At 43.7% G+C, this 12,799-nt stretch overlaps 1 long non-coding RNA gene across 1 annotated transcript in view; it reads right to left on the bottom strand.

The window, feature by feature from the left end:
* LOC146870174 (uncharacterized) overlaps positions 1-3,939 on the bottom strand; it is a 70,835-nt gene extending 66,896 nt beyond the window's left edge. The window contains exon 1 of the long non-coding RNA XR_014959207.1: positions 3,537-3,939. This is a non-coding gene — a long non-coding RNA (uncharacterized LOC146870174). The remainder of the gene's footprint in view (positions 1-3,536) is intronic.
* Positions 3,940-12,799: the final 8,860 nt, after the last annotated feature.

The raw sequence follows: 12,799 nt of genomic DNA, 5'->3' as shown, positions 1-12,799 counted from the left end.
TTCGAATCCTTGGATGCACAAGCCAATTTCAGATCCCACCGTCTGTCCTCATCCTACTGGCTTTTTGCCACCTTTTGGGCATGTCTATAAGAATCCCTTGCCTCTCGTATTTTGATGGGATTCTTAGCCCTTAATTCTTTGTTCAGCATTGACCGAGCAAGTTTACAAGGTTCATTATACCACTTAGTTATTACCAGTTTTGGTTTTCTATTTCCCCTTGGTTGTTGCTTCTGGAAAAATACCTTAAGTCTTGCAAAAAGATTATTATGGGCCTCAAGCATAATACAGGGGAAATCCTGTCTATTAATGTGGGTATTTAATGTAATCAATTCCCCAATCACTTCATTTTTAAGTGCAGCCAACTGGGCAGGATTCTCCGATAATTTGTCCCATTTAACATGGCGCATATTATTAGAGGCAACAATATCTAAGGTAGTTATCCCTCCTCTTATGGACTCAACTCGATCCCCCCTATGTCCATAAAATGACGAGCAGAGGGGGTTATGGTCACTTTCTAACCGGGGTATAATGGCCATGTCAACCAGTCTGTGCCAACATCTGATATCCACCAGTAAATAATCAATCCGACTACTATACCTCCCATTATCAAAGGAGTTCGCTCCCTGTTGATCAGAGGGAGTTCTCCCATTTGCTGCTCTTAATCCCTTTTCTAAACACATTACTTTGAGCTGGATAGCTGCAGCTGACCATCTTTTTATAACGGGGACATCAAGTTTAGGGATTCCCCATCTATTGTCTTGATCAGCAGAAATATCCTGGTCTTCCTGGCCAAGGGGTTCATAAGTGGTGTTAAAATCTCCCCCTACTATTGGGGCAATCTGCTCTGGAAGATCCTCCAACTGGGAATCAAGAGCTTCAATTACCTCTGAGGTTCGTCCACCTAGTTGTCCTCTGGCATAAACATTAAAGATAGCTACTTTACGGCCATCAGGCCATTCAAGTGTAACTGCCAGGATATCTTATGATAATACTCCGACCTGCTGCACCTTGCATCTCAAGGACTGGCGAATCCAGATCACTAGACCTCCTGCTGGCCTACCTTTTACATTTTTGACCGCAGGGAAATAAAAATTAAGACATCCCATGCGAAAGACCGGGGCTACTGACCACGATTCCTGGAAAAGATTAATGTCATACTGATCAATAAATCTACACCAATCCGGAGATATTACCTTATTAGCAATTCCTGCAATGTTCCATGAAAGGAGAGTTAAACCTTCCTTTTTTGTTAGAATAATATTTGTATTTTGGAGGTATTTTATTCCTTCTTCAATCTCATTCTCTCCTCCCATGGAATGCTCGACAATAGAATTGTCAGGAGGCTGAGAATTTGATATAATAGTCTGTATTTTAGTGGGTCTTTCTACACCATTTAGAATCGAGCACCCCACCATAGGAGGATTAGTGTTGTGAGAGATCTCTATGATCCTTGGTAGTTCCACTAGAGGACATATGGGTGTTATGTGTCCTACTTGGATCCCCTCATTACCCTGTGCCAGTTGCCTATTCATTTGGTCATTCACATGTAGGTTACTCAGAACATCATTAGGGGCACCCTGCAGTCAATCACAGTACTCCATGTCTGTCAGAGCCCCGTATCTATTCCTCAAATTAATTTCTTCCGTCAAAGATGGAAGGCCCCTTCTCATTGGTAGGTTGCTATAAGTGGGTTTTAAGCTGATCCGAAAATCATTCCCATTACACCACAATCGATCGTAAAAGAAATCTAGGGTTAATGGAATTATTGCAGAGCCCCCCAAATTGGGGGGGGAATAGATTTGCTAACACATTTGACAACACTTGGGGACTTGAAAAACGTATGACTATACAGTCACCCTCAAATCTCTTCTTACTCTTTCCCAACCAGGGTACCCTCCTGGCCATTATAATTTCCTTGGCCAAGTATTGTTTGCCTCTTTCAGTTGTTTTGGTGTTATTTGTTAGCCAATAGAGAGCTTTAATAATTAAATTACCTACAGATTCTTCTTTACCAGGGCATAGGCAAGGTACATTGGCCAAAACAAGAACTAGGGGCAAAGCCTCAGGTATAAGCTGGAAGACCTCTCTTTCTGCAGGGATCTTATATAAACTCGGGGAGTTAGAACTATTAGTAGATCTTACAAAGGATGCCACGTTTCCCGATTTTACTGGGCCGCTGATGTTTGCAGGCCCCGTAGATACAAGGATTTCATCATTCATACCAAGGCCTATGCCAACAGTTGAGGATTCAGCCTGTATCTGAATTTCTGGTAAGTTTATAGGTTGATCCCTTAAAGTAGCTGGCTGTGCCTCTATCTCCGGGGAAGATGGTTCACATTGAACAATATGGGTGTTAGATGAAAGTGTCACCCCATACCGCTTCTCCATACTAATCACTCTTTCTTCTATAGATAATATCCTGACTAAAATAGGATCCAGGATCTGGTCTAATTTATCTTTAAAAGATGCCCACAGTGAGTCTATTTGATCTTCTGGTACGAGCTTAAGAGGAATTTGTTTTGCTACCTTAGACTTAGGTTTCTGTACTCTTGACCCCCTCTGTTGGTTAGCCATACTCTGTGGGACTATCCCCCCGGCCCTAGTAACTCGTCTCTTTTTTTGGGCAGGGGGGGAAGAAATACTAGGTACAACATCCTCAGTATCACGTAAAGAGGAAGCTACATGGGACTGGACAAGATCACTCATGGGGATTACATCACTGTCTATCAAATCCCGGGGTAGACCTGATGATGTAGGCTGGGCAACGTTCTCTTTTGGCGCATCATGTACCAGGGCGATAGTAGTGAGGCCAGGATGCAGCGAAAGCCTCCTTTCAGTTCTTTCTATTTCGTCATTTAACATGCTGGATACTTTCACCAGATACGAGTCCAGGGTCGCTCCACCCCCTCCATTAGCTTTGGGACCAAATGTTCTCTTTTTCACCATTCTCCGTTACAAGTTCTATATCGTAATCAATACCTTATTTGTACTAATTTTTTTTGGGGGGGGCCCAGCCCAGCCTCCTACGGCCACAGACAGCCCGCCCTTTGCCCGGGCTTAGCCCGGCTTGTCCCGCGCGCATCCTCGCGGGACGAGGGACCGAGCCCAGCTTTAAGCGCCTCCTGGTGCATTGTTCTGAGGCGTCCTGCCCCTGAGGATCGTGGGAGATGTAGTCCGGCGGAGCCAAGCCCGGCCAGCCGAGACAGATGACCAAAGGTTCCCCGGTAAGTGTTAGGCAGCGGATATGGAGGGCGGAGCCAAGCCTGGCCCCCAGGAGAACTAGGGACAGCAACTTCACGCCACCAACCGGGAAACATCAGCACTCCCTCTTTATTCTTGCTGTGCTGTAGTTTTAGAAAAAATAGAGTTTCTACTGCTATACAGCTACTTTGTTGCTTCTCGCGTTGTAGCGCTGTAGCACCCCTCAATACACCACATTCCTCCAGTTTTTACTGATGCAAAATGTGGCTCAACTGCTTCCAGCTACCAGCAGCCATTCACCAGCAGTCCGCGCAGCCACGCAACCCTCTCCTCACCTTGACTCTCCTGGCTCCTCGGCTAGAAACCGCTCTCCCTCCGCACATAAAATGCACATAAAATGCTGTGTATTGTACTCCGTTAATTCACGGTTAATTCACAGTCCGTTAGGCAGAAGAATAGAAATGCCTGGAGTTTAATCTCGGGAGTCCCACACTTGGTCCCGCACTCGGCTCCTCTCGGCTCCTCTCAGCTCGGCTCGGCAGTTAGCCCTTTGCCCGGGGGCATCACCGTCCGAGTCGAGACCCGATAAATCACTTTGAAATGACGCAGCGAGGAAACCGCTCCCCGCACTTCCCTCGGCATACACATTCAGCGGCCTCCGTTTCTCCTCCGTACCACGCGCTCCGTGCTCCGCATCCAGTTCTACAGGCTAACATGGCCGGTGTGCTCCATTACAGAGGGGAGGAACAACACATCCGGAAGCTGCCAGAAACCAGCCATCGAATCGGGCTCTACTCATTTAAGAGCAGGCTTGGTGCCCTTCTGACCTTCATGTTTAGCACATGGACTGATCAAGAAGATAAACATAGCATTCTAACTAATAGCATTTAATAGTAACTTTGACATTGATTTCTTAACTTCTATCACTCTTTTAAATACTATTTAGTGAATCCGAAATTTGCACATGAGACGTAAATTGACTTTCACGGGACATTCACTATTGTACTTTTTTTTGCTTGGCTAATCCCTAAACACATTGAGCCCTAGTACATCGACCAATAGCTCTCTTTACAGAATTAAGGCTCCAAGTTATCAGTTCTTCAATTCAAAACAGTTATTCAGCCAGCACTAACAGGAAAAATGTTTTTACAAAAAGCAATTTATAACCTCCATTTGAGGCCGAGGCGGCTTTAATGACATTTCGCATTCAACCTCCTGCCCATCAGTTCCCTTGCACTCATTTCATCCTCACTTAAGTCTAATGCCACGAAAAGACACCTCCTTTTCTCACACACTTGCTCCCCTTAAATAATTGAGAAATAACGAGACTGGTCAACGGAAGTACAATAGGCCTCAATAATCCCCATCACACAGCTCTAGGTGAACTCACTTGACCCCTTTCTGACTGCCCTGCAGGTTTAATATATGCATGTTGGATCTACCCAGTCAATAAATAAAAGTGACTGAGCGTCGCAAAAGGCCATCGAACAGAGGTTTTTTTTTCCGAAGGTGTTTGTATTGATTCATTCTGATGCTCCACAGCACATCCATTATGGAAGCTTCTATCGATTCAGGACCCAAGCAAATACTGAAACAGAAAATTGATAAAAACAATGAATCCAATACTTTAATGTTTTTAGGGGAGTTAAATGGATTGTAGGTTCATTCATAAAAATGTTTTCATAGAACAGAATGAACTGATAATCTCGAAAACCGTGTCCAATACCATAGTGTCATAGAACTTTTGCATAATATTTGTGGTCGTAAGGGACGAGGTTAGACTTGAACTATTGTTAACATTTGAAAGTCTGCGATTGAAGCGACCTTTTAAAAATGTATCCAAGTAGCCTTTGCCTTTTCACTTTACCTATGTTATGCATGGAATGGGCAAGAGGAAACGAGAAAGGGGATAGATGCTTTCTCATGCAAGAAACGGAATAGAAAGAAAGATGAAGCTCCAGATATACTAAGATTTCATTCACAAAAGGTGGTCCCAAACTGTGCACTGACTTTTTGCACATGGAGATTTTGTGACACAACCTGTGTATTTATAGGTCAGTTTGCTAAATGACCATTCGGATTGGGTTGCAGGTCCACCTACCTTATCAGTTTTCATGACGAAAGGTGCCAATTGCAACTCACTGGTATTGGAGATCATCACAGGGGCAGTGACCTGCTGAGGTTAGCAGGCCACAATGTACGTAAACTAAATTTTCTTTGTAATGTACCACATTTTCCTTAAAGGAAAAAAAAGTTATTTTTAAAAACGTTTGGCTAGAAGTTGCCACTGATCCTGTGGACCACTGCCCACAGCTAAACAGCATTCTTTTTTTCATTTAAGAAGGGGAAAGCTTTCCACAGGGTCCTATCCACCTTTCCAAATGATTTACCACCTCCGTTGATAGACTTGCGCCTTCCAAATTGCAATTAGTAAGCCCATTTTGTGATTCTGTACTTCGTTACAGAATAGCAAAATGGGTTTGATTCATTTGTACAAGACATTTAGCAGTCGCACGCCCCCTCTTTTAGAGAATCTCAGGCTTTGCAACCGATAAATAGATCCATACATGAGACCAAAGATTTTCAACCGCTGCGACGCATTGCACTGTATGTGATATTAAAGCATGTCTCATAAAACAGATGATTTGAAAGTATAAATAATTTAGAGATATGCCATAGACATGTCAAAGTCACAGGACGAGACTCTCATAACATTTTGTGTGCCCTATTTTACCTGCATTTGTATCTCTGGCTTTTATTACTTCTCTGCGGAAGAGGAACTCGTGTGTTCAGGAAAGCTTTGAGGATGGGATCCATGAATCTCATCTGGAGTAGTAGCAGCATTCCAATACATTTGGGGGCAGATTTACAAGCCCCTTGCGCCACTTTTGCGTCACTTTTCCTATGTTAAAAGTGACGCAATAGTGGCGCAAGGGGCTTGCAAATCTGGCCCTTGGTGTTTTGTCAAATATTTAATCAAATGCTTACCCCAATCTTGTGTTCCTCTAGTATGTAGGAATTTTAGGGGGCCTAGAAGTCTCAAGACCAATGATGTAACATCTCATTGCACTCGATTAAACTGCAGAACACACGATGCATCAATGACAGGGAGTCAAATATGGAACTTAGGGTACACATACTACAGAGAATGAATACCACATCCACATACCATAAAACTATACATATTGTCATGATACATAGACATGGAGTTAAAAGAATTCCACGTCCATATACATGGATATAATGCATATATGTTTGTGTATATAGGTGCATACAGTGCTGGAAATGGAAAAGATTTACTCCGGGAACCCATAATTTAGGGGGCACTTATACAATAAACTGGTGTAGCACGGTGTTACTCCAAAGTTAGTAACGCTGAGCTCCAACAGTTTTAAAATGCAGGGATGCGCTGTATTTACAAAAATACGGTGCACCTCTGCATTTCCCCATGTGCTAAAATAGCTGCCTAGCGCTATTTTGCTACGGTGCCTGTGCTGCAGGGGCGATTGTTTATGTGCAGGAGGGGACACCTTCCTCCACAAAAACAATCTCAACAAGCAATTTACTCTATCCATGTGTGCTTCAGAATGCAGCACATGTGGAAAGAGTAAGATACGTGGAGAAATAAAACATTTGTCCTCGTATCACCTGTTTAAAGCCAGATATTTCCAAGTCTCATTTTTGGCGCTGCCCCATACTTTGTAAATATGGGACAGTGTCAAAAAGCAATGGGTGTTGTGCCGGAACGCCCAATGCAACATCCATTGCATGCACCTCTTATACTAAGTGTTGCATGAATAGGGGCATTATTTACAAGGCAGCATTAAGCCACGCTAAGTGGCTTAATGCCTCCTTTTAAATAAGGCGATGTAGTTAAAGCAACCAGAATATCGAAAAAGTGACACTCTGGTGGCGTTAGCTCTGTGTAAATATGCTCCTAGGTGTCAAAGTGTGGCATTGGAAAGTGGGTGGAGTCGTAAAAAGTGGAGCTTGTTAGTCAACTTGTGCATGTATTTGTTAAAAACTGGCACCAAGAAAGTAGGTAAAACGTCAAATGTGACTCTATTCTGGCTTACTTAATTGGTTACAAAGAGACTACATTTTAAAATATCTAATCAGGCACTTGATGCTAATATCTTTATGTGCCCTGCAAGTTTCAGGGTATAAAATATTTAAGATAACTGGTGTTTAATGCACTTACTGGAGAGACCTATGTTTTGTCTAATAACAGTTTTGACTCATAACGTAGCACAGAAGGTTAATGTGCCTGCTGCAAAACACGTAATGTAGTATGCAGATCATAGAGAGTTATATGTTAATAGGTAAGTGGGCTACTGGTTAGTGCTCTAAAAAGCTAAAACAAGGATACATTTTCTATGAGTTCTCAAATGTATTTATAATCCATGTGAGTAAAAATATTGTGACATGCAGGGTGAAACAAATGCTCAATCTCAGCAGTAGTCTCTCAATGCCTTCCCATTGCCTTCCCATTGTGCAACTGAAGCTTCTCAAAGTGCTCTAATAAACACCTAGAGCCCTAACAGTTATGTTTATTACAATAGTGTGACACTCCTGAAGTCATCTTGATGGAATCAAAGCTGTAAAACTTAAAGCATTTCCTTTGAAAATGAAGCAAATGAGGGCATTCTTTCTGTCATAGATATTATAGTCAGTGCTCAAGAAAGCTAAAATGAGGACAGGCAGGTGGCAGGGGCAGCACAAAGGACTGCGAGGGCCAGAGGAAGGGAGCAGGGGCATGCACATGGACAACGGAGAGCAGGGTTGTGGGCATGGGCAGCAAGCTGACTAGAGAGGGTAGGTGGCAGAGCATGTGACAGCACAATTGGCTACTGAGGGCAAAAGAGAGAAGACAGGGGCATGCACAAGTACAACAAAGGGTCAGATTGGGTGGCAGGAGGAGAAAGTTGACTGGGCAAGGCAGGCGGTAGAGTTAGCGGTAGCACATCAGAATGGGGAGGGCAGGAGCAGGTTCATGCACACAGACAATGGAGGGCAGGAGCGAGTGGCAGGGGCAGCAAACTGACCATGCAGGTAGCAGGGAATTGGCATCACAAAAGACCTCAGAGGGCAGGAGAGTGCGAAAGGGTCATGAATGCAGAAAACTGAGGGCAGGGGGAAGTGGGCAGAGGCAGGAGGATGACCAGTCAGGGCAAGTGACAGGGGCAGTCACAGAACAACTGACAGCAGAGGGCACGCAGAATAGGTGATGGGCATGCACATGTACAAGGTATGGAAAGGGGGTGGAGGTGGGGAAAAGGCATCAAGCTGATGAAGCCGGGCAGGTGGAAGGGGCAGTGGCTGCAGAATTGACCATTGATGGAACGGAGGGAAGGGGTACACACATTGACAACTGAGGATAGGGGGCAGAGGCTGCAAGCTGACAAGACAGGCAGGTATTAGGGGCAGTGGCAGCATAATGAACTGCAGATGACAGGCGAGAGGGGACAACATCTTCCACATTGACAACAGAGTTTAAGGAGGGTTAAGCAGCAAAATGAAAAGGCAGGGCAAGCTGCAATATGACTAGGCTGGGTAAGTGGCAGGGATAATGGATAGCAGAGGGCAGGAGAATGGGGTGAGGGTTTCACACACAGACAACAAAGGGCAGGAGGGAAGGTGCTGGGCAAGGGGGTTGGAGGAAGGGTAAGGGAAATCAGCTGATCAGGCAGAAATACAACACACCACAGAGGACATGAGGGAGGGCCAAGGACATACACACAGAGCATGAAGGATATGAGGTGGGTTGAAGGGAAGGGGTAGTAAGCTGACCACAGAAGGCAGGCCAGTATGGTATGGGGTAGCAAAAATAGTACTGAGGGCAGGAGGGAGGGGACTTGGGCACATAACCTGAGAATGTAGGACAGGCAGGAGGGAACAGGTAGCAAGCTGACCAACAAGTGCTGCCAGGAGTGGTCAGGGGGCACGCAGAGTGCAAAGATAGCACTGGTGGAAGTGGTGGAAGGACAAGGGAAGCAAGGAGACCATTCCGGCCAGTCTGGCATGGGCATGGGCAGGGTCAGTAAGCTGAACACAGAGGGCTGGAGGGAGGTAGCTGGAACAAGCAGACAGAGAACAGAGGGCAGGCAGGAGTGTACAGTGGCAGTAAATAACCTTGAGGGCAGGCTGCCATGGGTTAGCTATCTGTGGTGGGAGGCCTGGGACAACCCCCAATGTGCATGGCTGAAGGCCATGCACAATTGGGGTTTTAATTGAATATGATATTTTTTAAAACTTGAAATTCAGTACATAAAGTAAACATTTTTATAGTTAGGTATGGCTCTATGAACTTGCTTTCATTAAAAAAAGAAATTCACTCAAAAAAGTTTCAATTGATGTTATAGTTAGGTGTTGAAATGGGTTATAAACGAATGTCTATAAACCAAACAAGTACTAACATTCACCAATTACAATTCAGTGATTACAACTAACAATAAATATAGCTTGAGCCCCTCCCTGCACTGCTTCTAAACTCACATATCATGACTCATGACACGTGAAATGACATCACTGATTAAAATACACTCTTTTCACTGAACGTTAATAGTAAATGTCAAATTAAGATCATTACTATTCAGGGCAGTTACATATGATTCCATTTCCACTGTAAATAAATTGTCTATATAGCGGGCCCAAAAGGCGACGGGATCAAACAATTGTTCAGGTCTTTCTGCCCAGGCCAAATACTTTTCCCACCAGCCCATGAACGAGTTTGCGTAGCTCGGGGTAAAGAACGTACGCATATCAATGCTCTCGTTGTTGGAGGTACAATTGTCCTGCAAATAAAAATATATTATTTTCAAGGCATGGCGTGAATGAAGAATAATTTTTGAAATGTTAAATTGTGATTTCCACCAAATGTGCGATATCGAAGGACAATGTGACAAACAGGGCATATCATGATTCTAATTATAAAATATTGGTTTTGCGCCTAATTGGTTGTTTGCAGAGGCTAGAGTTTATTAGGTCATTAGGAAATGCATATTCGACTTTGCCCCCTGCATTAATCATGATAGTTTGGAATCACACTTCGACTTGTACCAGAACACACAGTAGTCATGCCTGATTGCAATATTCATGCATTTTCAATAAGTATGATTTTGGTTTTATATGGTAAAACACATCATTCATGAGATTTAATTTCTTGATTTTCTGAACAATTGAATGAATAATGCTGTCTCTCTTTAATAACAAACATGTTCCAAAATGGCCGCCCTGCGAAACACAGGATATTTCCATTTGTAGAAGGAGTTTTTAATTTTGATTTTGATGAATGAGTGAAAAAAATCATTGCTTATGTAATGTAATCTGTTTTGTTTAAGTTACTAATACATTTTGAATTACGCTGACATTGAAAAAGGTGTTGTGCTGAAATGCATCTGTCAGTGCTCTGTGACTCTCTGATTAAAGAGCTGTGCAATAATTTCACCCGTGAGTGCACCCGTTACTGATTGAGTTACCTGCTCGCTAGAAACTATCAAATATATATGATATATATGGAAAAACTAAAACAAAGGTTACAGGGACGTTATAGTTAGGAAATAGAATTAAAAAAGCTGTATGGCTGTGTGAGTGGGTGTGTGAATGGCTGTATGGCTGTTTGAGGGGTGTGGGTGTGGTCGTGCAGGTGTGTGAGTGTGTAAGTGGCTGTGTGGGTGTGTGAGTGGTTGTTTGGGTATATAAGTGGGGATGTGAGTGCTTGTATGGGTCTGTGAGTGGTTGTGTGGGTATGTGAGTAGGTGTGGGGTTGTTTGAGAGGTTGTTTGGGTCTGCAAGTGGGTGTGTGAGTGTTTGTATGGGCGTGTGAGTGGTTGTATGGTTCTGTGAGTGGTTGTGTGGGTGTGTTAGTAGTTGTGTGGGTATGTGAGTGGATGTGAGTGGTTCTGTGGATGATGTCATCAGTGATGTCATTTGATATATCATCTGTAATGTCACTGACCATGTCATCAGTGATGTAATATGTGAGGTCAAAAGCAGTGCATTGTGGGGGGGGTGCAAGTTATAGTTAGCTCAGGTAACTATAACTGCTGAATTTCACTGGTTTTGCAGAGGGAAATCTGAGCCTAACTATAATATTCCTGTAACCTCCGTTTTTTCAGTGAGATACATATATATATATAGATGTTACATTGCTCTACACGAGCATCAGACTTAAGGAGTAATAGAGCAATCTGTCTGTTCCAACATAGCAAAATGTTGATCAATATGACACTGTTGTCTTGAAAACAATATTTTGATGTTTCAAAATCAGATCTATCAACAGGCACGGTGGGTTGCAATGGGGGCCACATGGGCTGGTGGGAGGAGCTGGTTCTCAGGGCTAAACATGGAACTACACTATGTGGTGACATGGTTAAGATTTATAGATGATTTTTTATAATTTGGCGGGGCACTAAGTAAAGTGCCTTGGAGTTTGTTTCAGTGATCAATGATAATGATATCAATCTCAATTTTACTGCAACAGTGAGCTCACACACAGTGAACTTCTTAGATGTACAGGTCTGTATTGTAGATAACAAACTAGTGACTTCATTACATCGTAAGGAAACAGCCGGTAATTCTGTGCTGCACCCCACTAGCTCTCATCCCAACCAACTGATTCAGAGTATACCCTATAGGGAAATGCGCAAGTTGAGGCGAATATGCAGCAACAATGCCAATCTGGCAAAGGTGCAACAGAAGAGCAAATTAGAATTTCTGGCAAGAGGTTATTCTTCCAAGATGATAGATACAACAATCGCAAAATCAAGACTATGCAATAGAACTGAGTTACTGTTTGGTAATATCATTTGTGAATCGAAATGTCAATCTACTCATACAACAGAATCTATAGAGCAGATTAGATTGATTTTCATGTACAATAAACAGGAAAAACAATTGAGGAGCATCATTCGGCGTAATTGGTCCCTAGTATTGGATGATCCCACTGTAGGTCATCTATTGCCCAAATTACCATCTATTGCATACAGAAAAGCCACCTCCATGAGTAATGCTCTGGTTTAAGAGCAGTCCAGAGGTTACAGAGGCGGGCACTTTGTTATCAACTAGAAAAGAGTTAGAATTCCCAGGATCCCTGGTTGGCTGAGGTAGGTACCGTAGGCCAAAAAGGGTTCCGTGAGCCCCAACGTTAGGGAAAAGACAGGTCGCCTCTAGAGATAGCCCCCGCTCCACTCCCTTGGTAGCTTGGCACAAGCAGCCAGACTTATATTCAAGGCCAATGTGTAAAAGTATTTGCAATTATGCTCACAGCAATCCAAACACACTTTATCTTCCAGTGCCCCTAATCACAGGGCACCTCTTGCGCAGGTCTCAGGCAGTAGAAAGTACACATACACAGCGTCGCTGAGACACACTTTATCTTCCGGTGCCCCCGATCACAGGGCACCTCCAGCGAGGGTCACAGGCTGCAAACAGCACACGCACACAGCGTTGCTGAGACACACTTGCTCTTCTGGTGTACACGATCACGGGCCAATCCACGCGTAAGTCTCAGGCTGCCCCCAAGTGCACGCACACTGCGTCGCTGAGACTTACTTAGCTCCCCGGTACACACGTTCACAGGATGATCCTCTCGAAGGAC

Source organism: Triturus cristatus, chromosome 1_1 (assembly GCF_964204655.1).
Source record: "Triturus cristatus chromosome 1_1, aTriCri1.1, whole genome shotgun sequence".
Taxonomy (NCBI): domain Eukaryota; kingdom Metazoa; phylum Chordata; class Amphibia; order Caudata; family Salamandridae; genus Triturus; species Triturus cristatus.
This window is presented reverse-complemented; position numbering and strand designations above follow the sequence as displayed.